The sequence below is a fragment of the Aotus nancymaae genome, unplaced genomic scaffold (assembly GCF_030222135.1).
Source record: "Aotus nancymaae isolate 86718 unplaced genomic scaffold, 86718_ANA_hifiasm-v0.15.2.pri h1tg000021l, whole genome shotgun sequence".
Classification (NCBI taxonomy): domain Eukaryota; kingdom Metazoa; phylum Chordata; class Mammalia; order Primates; family Aotidae; genus Aotus; species Aotus nancymaae.
In genome coordinates this window covers 11,163,338-11,179,384 of record NW_026988433.1, presented here as the reverse complement: position 1 = coordinate 11,179,384, position 16,047 = coordinate 11,163,338, and the positions used below count along the sequence as shown (strand labels likewise).

At 44.3% G+C, this 16,047-nt stretch overlaps 1 long non-coding RNA gene across 4 annotated transcripts in view; it reads left to right on the top strand.

The window, feature by feature from the left end:
• LOC105734190 (uncharacterized) overlaps positions 1 to 16,047 on the top strand; it is a 23,779-nt gene extending 7,732 nt beyond the window's left edge. For all 4 annotated transcript variants that reach the window (XR_010343801.1, XR_010343799.1, XR_010343800.1 and 1 more), the window contains exons 3-4: positions 9,609 to 9,789; positions 15,869 to 16,047. This is a non-coding gene — a long non-coding RNA (uncharacterized LOC105734190). The remainder of the gene's footprint in view (positions 1 to 9,608; positions 9,790 to 15,868) is intronic.

Here is a 16,047-nt window from a genome sequence, read left to right as displayed (position 1 = left end):
CCGAGATCGTGCCACTGCACTCCAGCCTGGGCATCAGAGCGAGACCTGGACTCAAAACAAACGAACTGAACAAATCTCAGTAACTGACGGTTCTTACTATAGTGTTTGTCTATTTGAGCTTCTGGAAAAAAAAAACATGAAAAAGGGCAATCTCTAAATGGAGACACACTTTCAGGGTTTTAAAAAGCAGTTTTTAGTTGCTAATGAGTGCTTGTGAAATCACACAGCTGACCCTTAGAGTCATGATTTTCTAGCTGATGGGGATCTTTTTAAGGACATCCACCTGGGCTCTGAAACTGACAGACTTAAAGGGCTTAGGAAAGCCTCGCTTCGCTCTTAGCCATGAGACACACAGCCTCTTGGCTTAGCTGCTACAGAAGAAAATCCTGAATTCACAAATTCTAGTTGCCCAAACCTGACCCCAGGCTGAAAGCTCTGCATTGGAAGGATTGTTTGAGCCCAAGAGGTCGAGGTTGCAGTGTGAGCTATGATCGCACTGATACACTCCAGCCTGCCAGGGTGACAGAGCGAGACCCTGTCTTAAAAAAAAAAAAAAAAAAAAAAAAAGGCTGAAACCTGATGCTGTCTGCTGTGAGCTGTTTCATTCTCAGCATGAACTCTGCCAAACTAAAAAAATGGGCAAAATTGCTCCATTCAACAGAAAGGACTTTAACTCTAGGACCCTGGCAGGTTAGAGACATCCCTCCGCGGGGACATACACTGTGCAAACATCGTGGGTGCTGCTGGACAGTCTGGGTCACTTGCAGATGTCCATGACAAAGAGTTGCTCTTCGATGGGACCATTTACATTGGGCTGCTCTTCACCTCTGCATTTCTTTCTTTCTTTTTTTGAGACAGAGTTTCATTCTTGTTGCCCAGGCTGGAGTGCAATGGTGCAATCTTGGCTCACTGCAATCTCTGCCTCCTGGGTTCATGCGATTCTCCCACATCAGCCTCCCGAGTAGCTGGGACTATAGGCATGCACCACCAAGCCCGGCTACTTTTGTATTTTTAGTAGAGACAGGGCTTCACCATGTTGATCAGGCTGGTCTTGAACTCCTCACCTCAAGTAATCCACCCGCCTCAGCCTCCCAAAGTGCTAGGATTATAGGCATGAGCCACTGCACCCGGCCTTCTTTTTTTTAAAAAAAAACAGTCTTGTGCTGTCGCCCAAGCTGGAGTGCAGTGGCATGATCTTGGCTCACTGCAACCTCTACCTCCCAGGTTCAAGTGATTCTCTCGCCCCAGCCTTCCAAGTAGTTAAGACTACAGGTGCGTGCCACCACACCCAGCCAATTTTTGTATTTTTTATCAGAGACGAGGTTTCCCCATCTTGGCGAGGCTGGTCTCGAATTCCTGGCCTCAGGGGATCCTCCTGCCTCTGCCTCCCAAAGTGCTGGGATTGATTACAGGCGTGAGCCACTGCGTCCAGCCAGCTCTGCATTTCTGGTGCTGATTCCTTCCTAACTTGTGATTCCTGCCCAAAGCAATAAGCCGAGAGAGGGTACATCACAGGGACCCAGATCCTTCCACCCGCTCCTGCAGGCCGGTCTCCTGCAACCCCCCACTGAACGTTGCGCTGCAGTTGATCCTTGTGTCTGACTTTCTCGATTCATTGCAATTTGCAACAAGGGACTAATAGCCTGATTCTCCTTCCTGCATCTTTGTCCTGGTGTACTCACCTTAGTAAGGCTGTCTGTTAAATGCAACTGTCCCTCAGAAGGCATTTTTTTCTATGCTGCTCACTAGAGAAACGATCAGGATGTAAAGGGTTGGTGGAGAGCCAGAAGCAGCGGCTCACACCTGTAATCCCAGCACTTTAAGAGGCTGACGTGGGAGGATCCCTTGAGCCCAGGAGTTCAAGGTTACTGTGAGCTGTAATTGCACCACTGCACTTCAGCGTGGCAACAGAGTGAGAACCTGTCTCTAAAAGAAAAAAAGGAAAAAGAAAAGGGTGGAGAGTTATATAAACCCGTTTTGGAAATTTGTGAAAATCAAGGATTTTGCCCTTTCCACTTCCTGAACCTGAAATGAAGAATTCTGGTTAAGTTGTATAAAAATGTTTTTCTGCCGGGCGCGGTGGCTCACGCCTGTAATCCCAGCATTTTGGGAGGCTGAGGCAGGCGGATCACCTGAGGTCAGAATTTCGAGACCAGACTGACCAATATGGTGAAACACCGTCTTTAAAAAAAAATGTTTTTCTGTGAAAAAGTTTTTGTCCCTCTTGGCTGGGTGTGGTGGCTCATGCCAGCACTTTGGGAGGACGAGGCAGGCAGATCACTTGAGATCAGGAGTTTGAGACCAGCCTGGCCAACATGGCAAACCCCTGTTTATACTAAAAATACAAAAAAAAAAAAAAAAATTAGCTGGGCATAGTGGAGCATACCTATAATCCCAGCTACTCATGAGGCTGAGGCAGAAAAATCACTTGAACCCAGGAGGTGGAGGTTGCAGTGAGCCGAGATCGTACCACTGCACTCCAGCCTGGGCGACAGAGCAGAGGCCGGAGGCTGAGGCAGAAGAATCACTTGAATCCTGGAGGCGGAGGTTGCAGTGAGCCGAGATCGCGCCACTGCACTCTAGCCTAAGCAACAGAGTGACACTTTGTCTCAAAAAAACCAAACCAAACAAAAAAACAGAAACACTGATGGAAAAATGCCACCATCCTTTCTAAGATAAACCCTTTTGATTAATGGGATTCGTTTTAACTGGCTAAGTCCAGGATTGAGGAAGGGCATCTGTGAGATGAATGCGATCTGGTCTCACCCTGCTGCATGGCATCCTGTTACCAGTAATTTTGCTGGAATGATGTCTTGGCCGAGGACAAAAGGATAGACTGTGCAGAAAATATCACAGTTCTGAGAGAGGCCTGACTTCAAGGTTGGCCCCTGCCTGGTACCACCTGGAAACGTGGATCTGGGGAAGATTCCCAGCATTCCCTGGAAAGGGCGGCTCTGCTCTGCATGATGAAACTGTTTGTATGGTGTGGTTCAAGCTGAGTGCCTGTTTTCCTCTGGGAGTCTGGAATTTTGGTACCTGCTAGGTAGAGGCTTCACTAGACTGCCAAAGTGATCCATGGCACATATACACAAGTTAAGAAGTCCTGTTAAAGCCAGGTGCAATGGCCCATGCCTGTAATCCCAGCACTTTGGGAAGTGGAGGCAGGAGGATCACTTGAGGCCAGGGGTTCGAGACCAACCTTGGCAACCTAGTGAGACCCTGTCTCTACAAAAAGTTTAAAAAGTAGCCGGCCGTACTGGCACATGCCTGTAGTCCCACCTACTCAGGAGGCTAAGTCGGGAAGCTCGCTTGAGCCAGGAGCTTGAGGCTGCAGAGAGCTATGATTGCACCATTATCCTCCAGCCTGGGCAAGAGAGGGAGGACCTGACTATTTAAAAAAAAAAAAGAAAAAAAGAAAGAACTCCTGTTACATATAGATAATACCCACATGAATTCCCATTCTCAATTATGAGGCTATTATCACTTCCACTGGCTCATCTACCATGGCTTAGGGTAGGAAATATTGTAAACATCCCCGCACAGTGACTCACACCTGTAATTCCAGCACTTTGGGAGGTGGGCAGATCACCTGAGGTTAGGAGTTCAAGACCAGCCTGGTCAACATGGTGAAACTCTGTCTCTATTAAAAATACAAAAATTAGCTGGGCATGGTGGTGGGTGCCTGTAGTCCCAGCTACTTGGGAGGCTGAGGCAGGAGAAATGCTTGAACTGGGGAGCCGGAGGCTGCAATTGCACTCTAACCTGGGCAACACAGTGAAACTTCTTTCTTTATTTCTTCTTTCTTTTCTTTCCTTCCTTCCTTCCTTCCTTCCTCCCTCCCTCGCTCCCTCCCTCCCTCCCTCCCTTCCTTCCTTTCTTTCTTTTCTTTGTTTCTTTCTTCTTTTTGAGACAGAATCTAGCACTGTCACCCAGGCTGTAGTGCAGTGGCATGATCTCAGCTCACTGCAATCTCTGCCTCCTGGATTCAAGCAATTCTGTCTCAGCCTCCCAAGTAGCTGGGACTATGGGCGTGCGCCACCATGCCTGTAGTCCCAGCTCAGTCTCAAAAATAACAAAAAAGGGCCAGGCTCAGTGGCTCACATTTGTAATCCCAGCACTTTGGGAGGCCAAGGCAGGAGGATCACCTGAGGTCAGGAGTTTAAGATCAGCCTGGGCAACATGGTGAAACCCCATCTCTAGTAAAAATTAAAAAAAAAAAATAGCTGGGTGTGGTGGAGGTTGTGGGCGCCTGTAATCCCATTTACTCAAGAGGCTGAGGCACGAATCGCTTGAACCCAGGAGGTGGAGATTGCAGTGAGCCGAGATCCCACCATTGCACTCCATCCTGGGCAACAGAGTGAGATTCTGTTTCAAAAAATAATAAATAAACTTTCTAGACGGTGATGGGGAAAAAGCTCCAAGATACATTACATTAAAAAAAAAAAGTCATGGAGCAATGTATATAAGTTACCATTTGTGTAAAAAAAAAACCCCACAGTTTACAGATGGTTTTGATTTTGTTCTTACAGTTTATGTGAATTTTCCACAGTACAGAACATGCCAACGGTTCTCAGCCATTTGACGGAGTTTAAATAAAGAGAACCAGTGCAACCTTGCCATTTGGAATCTTCTGCTTTTGGGAGCACCCCAAGCTTAGTGACTTCAGGGTTTATTTCATACTTCTCTGCACATCTAGTTGGCCTTTCTGGTTCTGCAGCAAAGTCTGTTTACATGTTTCACATAATAATTTACATGATTTAAAGTTTTGTAAATATGGCTTCTATGTGTTGTTCTATAACTTACACAGCGTGAAATTCATACAGCTGTACACTGAAAAGAGTATTTCAGTATTTCGGTGTACAGCTGTATGAATTTTATTTCGGTGTACAGCTGTATGAATTTTATTTCAGTGTACAGCTGTATGAATTTTTTTCAGTGTACAGCTATATGAATTTTTTTTCAGCGTACAGCTGGATGAATTTTTTTTTGGTGTACAGCTGTATGAATTTTTTTCAGTGTACAGCTGTATGAATTTTTTTCAGTGTACAGCTGTATGAATTTTTTTTTCAGTGTACAGCTGTATGAATTTTTTTTCAGTGTACAGTTGTATGATTTTTTTTAGTGTACAGTTGTATGAATTTTTTTTCAGTGTACAGCTGTATGAATTTTTTTCAGTGTACAGCTGTATGAATTTTTTTTTCAGTGTACAGCTGTATGAATATTTTTCAGTGTACGGCTGTATGAATTTTATTTCAGTGTACAGCTGTATGAATTTTTTTCAGTGTACAGCTGTATGAATTTTTTTTCAGTGTACAGCTGTATGAATTTTTTTCAGTGTACAGCTGTATGAATTTTTTTCAGTGTACAGTTGTATGAATTTTTTTCAGTGTACAGCTGTATGAATTTTTTTTCAGTGTACAGTTGTATGAATTTTTTTCAGTGTACAGTTGTATGAATTTTTTTCAGTGTACAGCTGTATGAATTTTTTTCAGTGTACAGCTGTATGAATTTTTTTCAGTGTACAGCTGTATGAATTTTTTTCAGTGTACAGCTGTATGAATTTTTTTCAGTGTACAGCTGTATGAATTTTTTTCTGGTGTACAGCTGTATGAATTTTTTTCTGGTGTACAGCTGTATGAATTTTTTTTCGGTGTACAGCTGTATGAATTTTTTTTCGGTGTACAGCTGTATGAATTTTTTTTCGGTGTACAGCTGTATGAATTTTTTTTCGGTGTACAGCTGTATGAATTTTTTTTCGGTGTACAGCTGTATGAATTTTTTTCCGGTGTACAGCTGTATGAATTTTTTTCTGTGTACAGCTGTATGAATTTTTTTCAGTGTACAGCTGTATGAATTTTTTTCAGTGTACAGCTGTATGAATTTTTTTCAGTGTACAGCTGTATGAATTTTTTTTCAGTGTACAGCTGTATGAATTTTTTTCAGTGTACAGCTGTATGAATTTTTTTCAGTGTACAGCTATATGAATTTTTTTTCAGCGTACAGCTGGATGAATTTTTTTTTGGTGTACAGCTGTATGAATTTTTTTCAGTGTACAGCTGTATGAATTTTTTTCAGTGTACAGCTGTATGAATTTTTTTTTCAGTGTACAGCTGTATGAATTTTTTTTCAGTGTACAGTTGTATGATTTTTTTTAGTGTACAGTTGTATGAATTTTTTTTCAGTGTACAGCTGTATGAATTTTTTTCAGTGTACAGCTGTATGAATTTTTTTTTCAGTGTACAGCTGTATGAATATTTTTCAGTGTACGGCTGTATGAATTTTATTTCAGTGTACGGCTGTATGAATTTTTTTCAGTGTACAGCTGTATGAATTTTTTTTCAGTGTACAGCTGTATGAATTTTTTTCAGTGTACAGCTGTATGAATTTTTTTCAGTGTACAGTTGTATGAATTTTTTTCAGTGTACAGCTGTATGAATTTTTTTTCAGTGTACAGTTGTATGAATTTTTTTCAGTGTACAGTTGTATGAATTTTTTTCAGTGTACAGCTGTATGAATTTTTTTCAGTGTACAGCTGTATGAATTTTTTTCAGTGTACAGCTGTATGAATTTTTTTCAGTGTACAGCTGTATGAATTTTTTTCAGTGTACAGCTGTATGAATTTTTTTCAGTGTACAGCTGTATGAATTTTTTTCTGGTGTACAGCTGTATGAATTTTTTTCAGTGTACAGCTGTATGAATTTTTTTCAGTGTACAGCTGTATGAATTTTTTTCAGTGTACAGCTGTATGAATTTTTTTCAGTGTACAGCTGTATGAATTTTTTTCAGTGTACAGCTGTATGAATTTTTTTTCAGTGTACAGCTGTATGAATTTTTTTCAGTGTACAGCTGTATGAATTTTTTTCAGTGTACAGCTGTATGAATTTTTTTCAGTGTACAGCTGTATGAATTTTTTTCAGTGTACAGCTGTATGAATTTTTTTCAGTGTACAGCTGTATGAATTTTTTTCAGTGTACAGCTGTATGAATTTTTTTCAGTGTACAGCTGTATGAATTTTTTTCAGTGTACAGCTGTATGAATTTTTTTCAGTGTACAGCTGTATGAATTTTTTTCAGTGTACAGCTGTATGAATTTTTTTTCAGTGTACAGCTGTATGAATTTTTTTCAGTGTACAGCTGTATGAATTTTTTTCAGTGTACAGCTGTATGAATTTTTTTCAGTGTACAGCTGTATGAATTTTTTTCAGTGTACAGCTGTATGAATTTTTTTCAGTGTACAGCTGTATGAATTTTTTTCAGTGTACAGCTGTATGAATTTTTTTTCGGTGTACAGCTGTATCAATTTTTTTTCGGTGTACAGCTGTATGAATTTTTTTTCGGTGTACAGCTGTATGAATTTTTTTCGGTGTACAGCTGTATGAATTTTTTTCCGGTGTACAGCTGTATGAATTTTTTTCGGTGTACAGCTGTATGAATTTTTTTCAGTGTACAGCTGTATGAATTTTTTTCAGTGTACAGCTGTATGAATTTTTTTTCGGTGTACAGCTGTATGAATTTTTTTTCGGTGTACAGCTGTATGAATTTTTTTTCGGTGTACAGCTGTATGAATTTTTTTCGGTGTACAGCTGTATGAATTTTTTTCCGGTGTACAGCTGTATGAATTTTTTTCCGGTGTACAGCTGTATGAATTTTTTTCGGTGTACAGCTGTATGAATTTTTTTCAGTGTACAGCTGTATGAATTTTTTTCAGTGTACAGCTGTATGAATTTTTTTTTCAGTGTACAGCTGTATGAATATTTTTCAGTGTACGGCTGTATGAATTTTATTTCAGTGTACAGCTGTATGAATTTTTTTCAGTGTACAGCTGTATGAATTTTTTTTCAGTGTACAGCTGTATGAATTTTTTTCAGTGTACAGCTGTATGAATTTTTTTCAGTGTACAGCTGTATGAATTTTTTTCAGTGTACAGCTGTATGAATTTTTTTCAGTGTACAGCTGTATGAATTTTTTTCAGTGTACAGCTGTATGAATTTTTTTTCGGTGTACAGCTGTATGAATTTTTTTTCGGTGTACAGCTGTATGAATTTTTTTTCGGTGTACAGCTGTATGAATTTTTTTTCAGTGTACAGCTGTATGAATTTTTTTTCGGTGTACAGTTGTATGAATTTTTTTTCAGTGTACAGTTGTATGAATTTTGAAAACATGTAGAGTTGCGTAACTATCACCCCAATCAAGATACAGGGCAATCCCATGACCGCAAAAGGGAACCACCAGGAATCCACCCTTGCTATGCACCTTTGTCCTCAATCCCTCCCCATCCCAAGCCCTGGCAACCACTCATCTATTTTCTCTCCTTACAGTTTTGCCTTTTTTAGAATGTCATATAAGTGAATCGAGCAGTATGTAACCTTGTTAGTCTTGCTTCATTCACCCAACAAAATACATTTGAGGCCACTTCGGGAGGCTGAGGTGGGCAGATCACCTGAGGTTAGGAGTTCAAGAGCAGCCTGGCCAACATGGCAAAACCCCATCTTTACTAAAAATACAAAAATTAGCTGGGCGTGGTGGCAGGCACCTGTGGTCTAGCGACTCAGGAAGCTGAGACATGAGAATTGCTGGAACCCAGGAGGCAGAGGCTGCAGTGAGCTGAGACTGCTACTGTACTCCAGCCTGGGAGACAGAGTGAGACCCTGTCTCAAAAAAAAAAAAAAAAAAAATTGAGATTCATCCATGTCGGTGCTTGCATCCAGACTTTGTTTTTCTTTTCTCTTTTTTTCTTTTCCTTTCTTTTTTTTCCCCACAGGGTCTCATTCTGTCACCTAGGCTGGAATGCAGTGGCGTGATCACTGCAGCCTCAAACTTCTGGGCTCAAATGATCTTCCCGCCTCACACTCTTGAATAGCTGGGACTATAGGCACACACCAACATGACTGTCTAAATTTTATTTTATTTTTTGAGATGAAGTCTCACTCTGTCACCCAGGCTGGAATGCAGTGGTGCAATCTCGGCTCAGTGCAACCTCCGCCTCCTGGGTTCAAGTGATTCTCCTGCCTCAGCTTCCCAAGTAGCTGGGATTACAGATGCGCAGTACCATGCCTGGCTAATTTTTGTATTTTTAGTAGAGACAGGGTTTCACCATGTTGGCCTGGCCTGGCTGGTTGAACTCCTGACTTCAAATGATCCACCTCCAAAGGGAGGGATGCCTGGGATTGCAGCTGTCAGCCACCACGCCCAGCCTCACTGGCTAAATTTATGTTTGTTTGTAGAGTTAGGGTTTCGCTATGTTGCTCAGGCTGGTCTTGAACTCCTGGCCTCAAGAAATTCTCCCACTTTGGCCTCCGAATATGTTGAGATTATAGATGTGAGCCACAGTGCTCCACCCAAACTTTGTTCCTCTCTATTGCTGAGCAGCGTCTCCTCATATGCTTGTGCCAGAGTTCAATACTGCTCATTGGCCAGGCACGGTGGCTCAGGCCTGTAATCTCAGCACTTTGAGAGGCTGAGGCAAGAGGATCACTTGAGCCCAGGTGGTCAAGGCTGCAGTGATCACTTCACTGCACTCCAGCCTGGGTGACACAGAGAGACCCTGGTTCTCAAAAAATGAAAACCCAAACAAACAAACAACACTGCTTATTTGCTTTCTGTAATCAGCCTATTGACAAATCAAGGAAGACCAAGTCTCGGTTACAAGACAGAATGCAAATGTGAAGGGTTAGAGAACAGAAGCTGGGAAATTACTTCCTCATCTTACAGGGAGTTACGCCATGCTGTCTGAAGATGACACCTTCGGAAACATAGTCCTCGTCCTTCATAATAAAACATCAGTGAACAGGTAAGTCCAGAAGACACAATTAGAAAATCCCAAAAGGGTGTGACCTCTAAGAGGAAGGTGGGTGGAAGCAGGGAGGAGACGATTCTTATTTCCTAAAGTCCTCACAGTGGACAGTGACTGGGAGGATCACCGTGAAGGCTTCTGGGGGCTGGAAACGTTCTCAATCTGGTGCTCATTACATGTGTCACTTTGTGAAAAATCACTGGGATATGTGTACGATTTGTGTACTTGCAGGATAGATGTTGTATTTCCATAAAACAAATTATTTTATTTATTTAATTTTAATTTTGTTTGAGACAGGGTCTCGTTCTGTTCCCCAGGCTGGAGTACAGTGGCATGATCTCCACTCACTACAGCCTCCACTTCCTAGACTCAAGCGATCCTCCCACCTCAGCCTCCTGAGTAGATGGGACTAAATGCATGAACCACTATGCCCAGCTAATTTTTGTATTTTTTGTAGAGACAGGGTTTCGCCCTGTTTCCCAGGCTGGTCTTGAACTTCTGGACTTAATCAATTTACCCACCGTGGCCTCTCAAAGTGCTGGGATTACAAGCATGAGCCACTGTGCCCGGCCCCTTTGCCTATTTCTTAACTGAATTATAGTCTTTTTATTATTGAGTTGTTTAAGAGTTCTGTTTATTTTCTTTTTCTTTTTCTTTTTTTTTTTTTGAGACAGAGTTTTGCTCTTGTTGCCTAGGCTGGAGTGCAATGGCGCAATCTCTGCTCACCGCAACCTCCGACTCCCAGGTTCAAGCGTTTCTCCTGCCTCAGCCTCCCAAGTAGCTGGGTTACAGGCATGTGCCACCATGCCTGGCTAATTTTGTATTTTTAGTAGATGGAATTTTTCCAGGTTGGTCAGGCTGGTCTAGAACTCCCGACCTCAAATGATCCACCCGCCTCAGCCTCCCAAAGTGCTGGGATTACAGGCGTGAGCCACTGCGCCTGGCCTGTTTTCTTACTTTTGAGGCAGGCTCTTGCCCTGTCACCCAGACTGGAGTGCAAGTGCAGTGGGATGATCATAGTTTGCTGCAGCCTCAACCTCCCTGGCTCCAGCGATCCTCCCAGTTCAGCCTCCCAACTAGTTGGGACTACAGACATGCCCAGCCAATTAAAAAAACAATTTGGGCTGCGTGTGGTGGCATATGCCTATAATCCCAGCTACTTGGGGGGCTGAGGCAGGAGAATCACTTGAACCCAGGAGGCGGAGGTTGCAGTGAGCTGAGATTGTGCCATTGTACTCCAGCCTGGGTGACAAGAGTGAAACTCTGTCTAAAAAAAAAAAAAAAAAATTGGTAGATATGGGGTCTCACTATGTTGCCCAGGCTTGTTTTGAACTCCTGGGCTCAGGGTATCCTCCTGCCAAGGTGCTGGGATTACAGTCATGAGCCACTGCTGTGGAGAGAGTTCTTCATATATTTGGGATACCAGTCCCTTATCAAATATATATTTGCAAGTATTTTTTTTGCCTTGTACATTGTGTTTTACTTTTGTGCGTGTGTGCAGTGGCATGATCTTGGCTCATTGCAACCTCCTCCTCCTGGGTTCAAGCTATTCTCCTGCCTCAGCCTCCCAAATAGTTGGGATTACAGGCATGCACCACAACACACAGCTAATTTTTGTATTTATAGTAGAGACAGGTTTTCACCATGTTGGCCAGGCTGGTCTCGAACCCCTGACTTCAAGTGATCCACCCATCTCGGCCTCCCAAAGTGCTGGGATTACAGGTGTGAACCACCACGCTCGGCCTTCATTTTCTTAATTGCATTATTTGTAGTGCAACAGCTTTTAATTTCAATGAAGTCCAATGTATCCATCTGTTCTTTAGTCACTTGTGCTTTGGTGTCCTAAGAAGTGAGCTGAGTATTTTTTTTTTGGAGAGATGAGGTCTTCCTATGTTGCCTAGGCTGATCTTGAACTCCTGAGCTCAAGCAATCCTCCTGCCTCGGCCTCCCACAGTGCTAGGATTCTAGGCATGAGCCACCACACCCAGCCTAAACTGATTTTTTTTTTTTAACTTAAAAGGAAGAATCTTCTGCAGAAGGAACGTTGTCCACCAGGAGGCAGCACACTTTTCCCGAATAATTAAAGTGATCTTCACACAAACTAAACTCCCATTTTCTGGTCACTTTATGTGCCAGGCACTGTACTAAGCACATTTCACACTCTGCCCTTTACTCATTAAATCCACAACAACCCTGTTAGGTAGGTGCTGTCATCATCCCCATTTCATAGATTAGAAGATGGAGGCTCATTAGCTGGGCGTGGTGGCGCACACCTGTAATCCCAGCTGCTAGGGAGGCTGAGGCGGGAGAATCGCTTGAACCGGGAGGCGGAGGTTGCAGTGAGCCAAGATCGCACCACTGCCCTCCAGCCTGGGTGACATGAGACTCAGTCTCAAAAAAAAAAGAAGGCAAGGATGGGTGATCTTATTGTTGGGGGTTTAGATTTTATCTTTGAGACAATAGGGAGCTATTGAAGGTTTTATAGCAGAGATACAACGTGATAAGGACATTAAAGCCTGCTCAGCTCTAGGTGAGCATAGGGAAGAACGCTGGGCTGGAAACCCAGCTGCCCAGAGCTGCTATGCTTGGACCCGCATTGCCCAGTAGCCTACTTGTGATTCTCTATTAGGTTTGAAGCTTAAATAAAAGATTTAAAAGATGAAAGATAAACCAATTAGTTTTAGTTACATTTAAAAATTGGATCTAGGCTGGGTGCAGTGGCTCATGCCTGTAATCCCAGCACTTTGGGAGGCGAGGCGGGCAGATCACTTGAGCCTAGGAATTCCACACGAGCCTGGGCAACATGGCAAAATCCCATCTCTACCAAAAGATAAAAACCCTAAAATCAGCCAGGTGTGGTGGCGCACACCTGTAGTCCCAGCTGCTCAGGAGGCTGAGGTGGGTGAATCGGTTGAGCCCAGGAGGTTGAGGCTACAGTGAGCTGTGATGATGCCACTGCACTCCAGCCTGGGTGGCAGAGTAAGACCCTGTTTCAATTAAAAAAAAAAAAAAAAAAAAACGCATCTAAAAGCAGCCAGATAGCCCTGTGCTCTGCTTCCTGGAATCTGCAACTAGAGACTCCCAAACAGACAGAGATAGTGAAGATTCAGAGTCAAAAGTCCACGGACAGAACCTCACCCCTCCCCTGCCAGGCCTACCACTCTCCCAAGCAAGTGCAGCTGGGACCAGAGCAGGTGAAGGCTGGCCAGGGTGCCCAGTTGGTCTTGTTATCAGGGCTGGTGCTCCTGGGCAGGGCCTCTTAGGTGGGGCTGGTCTTTATCTCTTGAGGTACAGAGCCCATGTGTCTAGCTTTGAGGTGACAGGCAGCTGTATCAGCAGGCACCAGTGATGGCTGGGAGGGTCCAGAGAGTTGGTGGCACGGGACATAGGACCTGTGTGCTCTGAAGACTGTGCAATCTTGGGCCACTGCTGGCACCCTCTGAGTCTCAGTGTCCTAACTGTGCAAGCCAGGGAGCACTTGATCTGGTGTGGACCATAGAATGTCCTCCGTGCCTGGCACCAGGGGCGCTGAGGAGTATCCTGGAGGTTTGATTTCTTTTCTTTTCTCTTTTTTTTTTTTGAGAGTCTCACTCTGTCGCCCAGGCTGGGGTGCAATGGTGCAATCTCGGCTCCCTGCAACCTCTGCCTCCCGGGTTCAAGTGATTCTCCTGCCTCAGTGGGACTGACTAGCGCCCACCACCACACCCAGCTAATTTGTTTTTTACTTTTAGTAGAGATGGGGTTTCACCATGTTGTTCAGTCTGGTCTCAAACTACCGACCTCATCAAGTGATCCAACTGCCTGGGCCTCCCAAAGTGTTGGGATTCCAGGCGTGAGCCACTGCACCTGGCCTAAAATGTCTTGCCTCTCCAGTATTCATGCCTGTTCTCATGACAGCATCTCCCTTCTCCATCCTTTCCCCACTCTGTCCATGTGGTTTGGATGGGGCATGTGAGCCAGGACTGGCCAGTGAGAATCCCTGTGATTGGCTGAGGGCTGGGCACCTGGCCAGAACCGGCCATGTGGATTTGCTCTGGGACTTCTGCTTGAGAAAGAGACTCACTCTGAGCTCTGAGTTGGCTGAGCTGATCCAATGGTCCTGCGGGGGCCAGCCCTGAGTCTGCTGAAGGAAGACATGCCTGTGTATAAAGCCAGAACAGAGAAGCCAGAGCTGAGAGAAGACAGGCTGATTCCTGATGTCTGAGCAACTTGTTCCCGGCAGGCTCCTGGATGAGCCAAACCTTTTCCCTTTTGCTTAAGCTAGTTTGAGTTGAGCTTCTGACATTTGCAACTGGTGCTAACAAACACAAACAGAAAAACAATAACACCACCACCCCACCATCTGTGAGCATGTATTCACTATCAGGCCCCAAGGTCGGGGGCCATGGCGGTTGTCTGTTCCACAAGGAGGGAGTACTTGATCCTTTGTTTAAATTTGCTGGCACACATAAAATAAAGTTGACAGACTTTTAGCAGTTTTTATTATTATTTTAGAACTCTCTGCAAACAATGCATCCCTGTGGTAGATTCCACTGTCTATACCCCTTCAAGGAAGGGCTCACTGCCCAGCTGTAGGGAGACTGGTCGGCCGTCAACTCCTGTTGGATCTGCCTCACCTGAAGAGACTTGGCCACAGCCTTCCCAGAGCAGCCCACATTTTGTGATTGAGCGAGGGAGCAGAGAGGCTGGTCCATTTCAGCCCAATGGGGGCGACTCTGACTCGTGACTCTGTCTCCAGGGGCTCAGTAGGGCTGGCCAAGGCCTTGTGGAATCTCCACCACTGACTTCCCCTTCTCCCCAGCCCAGCCTCCCCAGCTTCCTTTCACTGATGTGGATCCTTAAAATCATTTTATGGCCAGGCATGGTGGCTCGCACCTATAATCCCAGTGCTTTGGGAGGCCGAGGCAGAGGATCACTTCTGCCCAGGACGTTGAGGCTGCAGTGAGCTATGATTGTGCCATTGCACTCCAGCCTGGGTGACAGAGCAAGACCTTGTCTCGAACAAACAACAACAAAAAAATCTTGCGCCCCAAGCTCCGTCTCAGCCTGTTCCTAGAGAACCCGACCCATGACAACTCCCTTATTACTCGTACCTGATGGAGGTAGGGAAAGAGGTGATGGTGGCAGCACGCCCCTTAGTATACCACGGCTAAGCACCGTGCCCATTTTATCTCCTCAGCTTTCTATTTTTTCCCTCTCATTTTACAGATGAGAAACTTGAGATTCAAGAAGAGGAAGACTTGCCCAAATAACTTGTTCTTTGTGGCTAGAAAATGCTTAAATGGGACTCAGGTCCAGACCACATTCGTATTACTATGTTTGTGGTCATCCAAACATAAAACCAGTTCCTAGGCCAGGCTCGGTGGCTCACACCTGTAATCCCAGCACTTTGGGAGGCCGAGGTGGGCGGATCACCTGAGGTCAGGAGTTCGAGACCAGCCTGGCCAACATGGTGAAACCCCATCTCTACTAAAAATGCAAAAATTAGGAGGGCGTGGCGATGGTGGGCGCCTGTAATCCCAGCTACTCAGGAGGCTGAGGCAGGAGAATCCCTTGAACCTGGGAGGCAGTGAACTGAGATCGTGCCATTGCACTCCAGCCTAGGCAACAAGAGTGAAACTCTATCTCAAAACAAACAAAAACAATAACAGTTCCTGCTTCCAAGATTTTAAGGCATTTAACATCCATGTGGGAGACGTGTGTGTGTGAAACACCCATTTGGGAGACATCTGAACTTTCTTTGTCACTTTCTTAAGTCTAAAACAAGGTGTGGCAAACATTTTCTATAAAAAGCCATATGGTAAATATTTCTGGCTTTGTGGGGTATGAGGCCTCTGCTGAAACTCCTGTAGCCTGCAAACAGACATAGACAACACGTGAACAAATGAGTGCGGCTAAGTGCCAGTAAAAGCTTATTTCAAAAAGAGTCAGTGTTTCATCCTCACATGCCTTAAGAAAAGAAATTAAAGAAAAAAGAGTCAGTGTTCGGATTCCACGTACAATCCATTGACATCTGACCTCTGCACTTACCATCATCACAGCAAACTAACTGTAGCTTTTCTCTTTTTCTCCATAGAAACCTCTGTGCCATGAGAGCCAAGTGGAGGAAGAAACGAATGCTCAGGCTGAAGCACAAAGGAAGAAAGATGAGGCAGAGGTCCAGGTAAACCGCTAGCTTGTTGCACCGCGGAGGCCACAGGAGCGGAAACATGGAATGCCAGCCGCTGGGGATGCTGGGACAAGTTGTGGGACGGC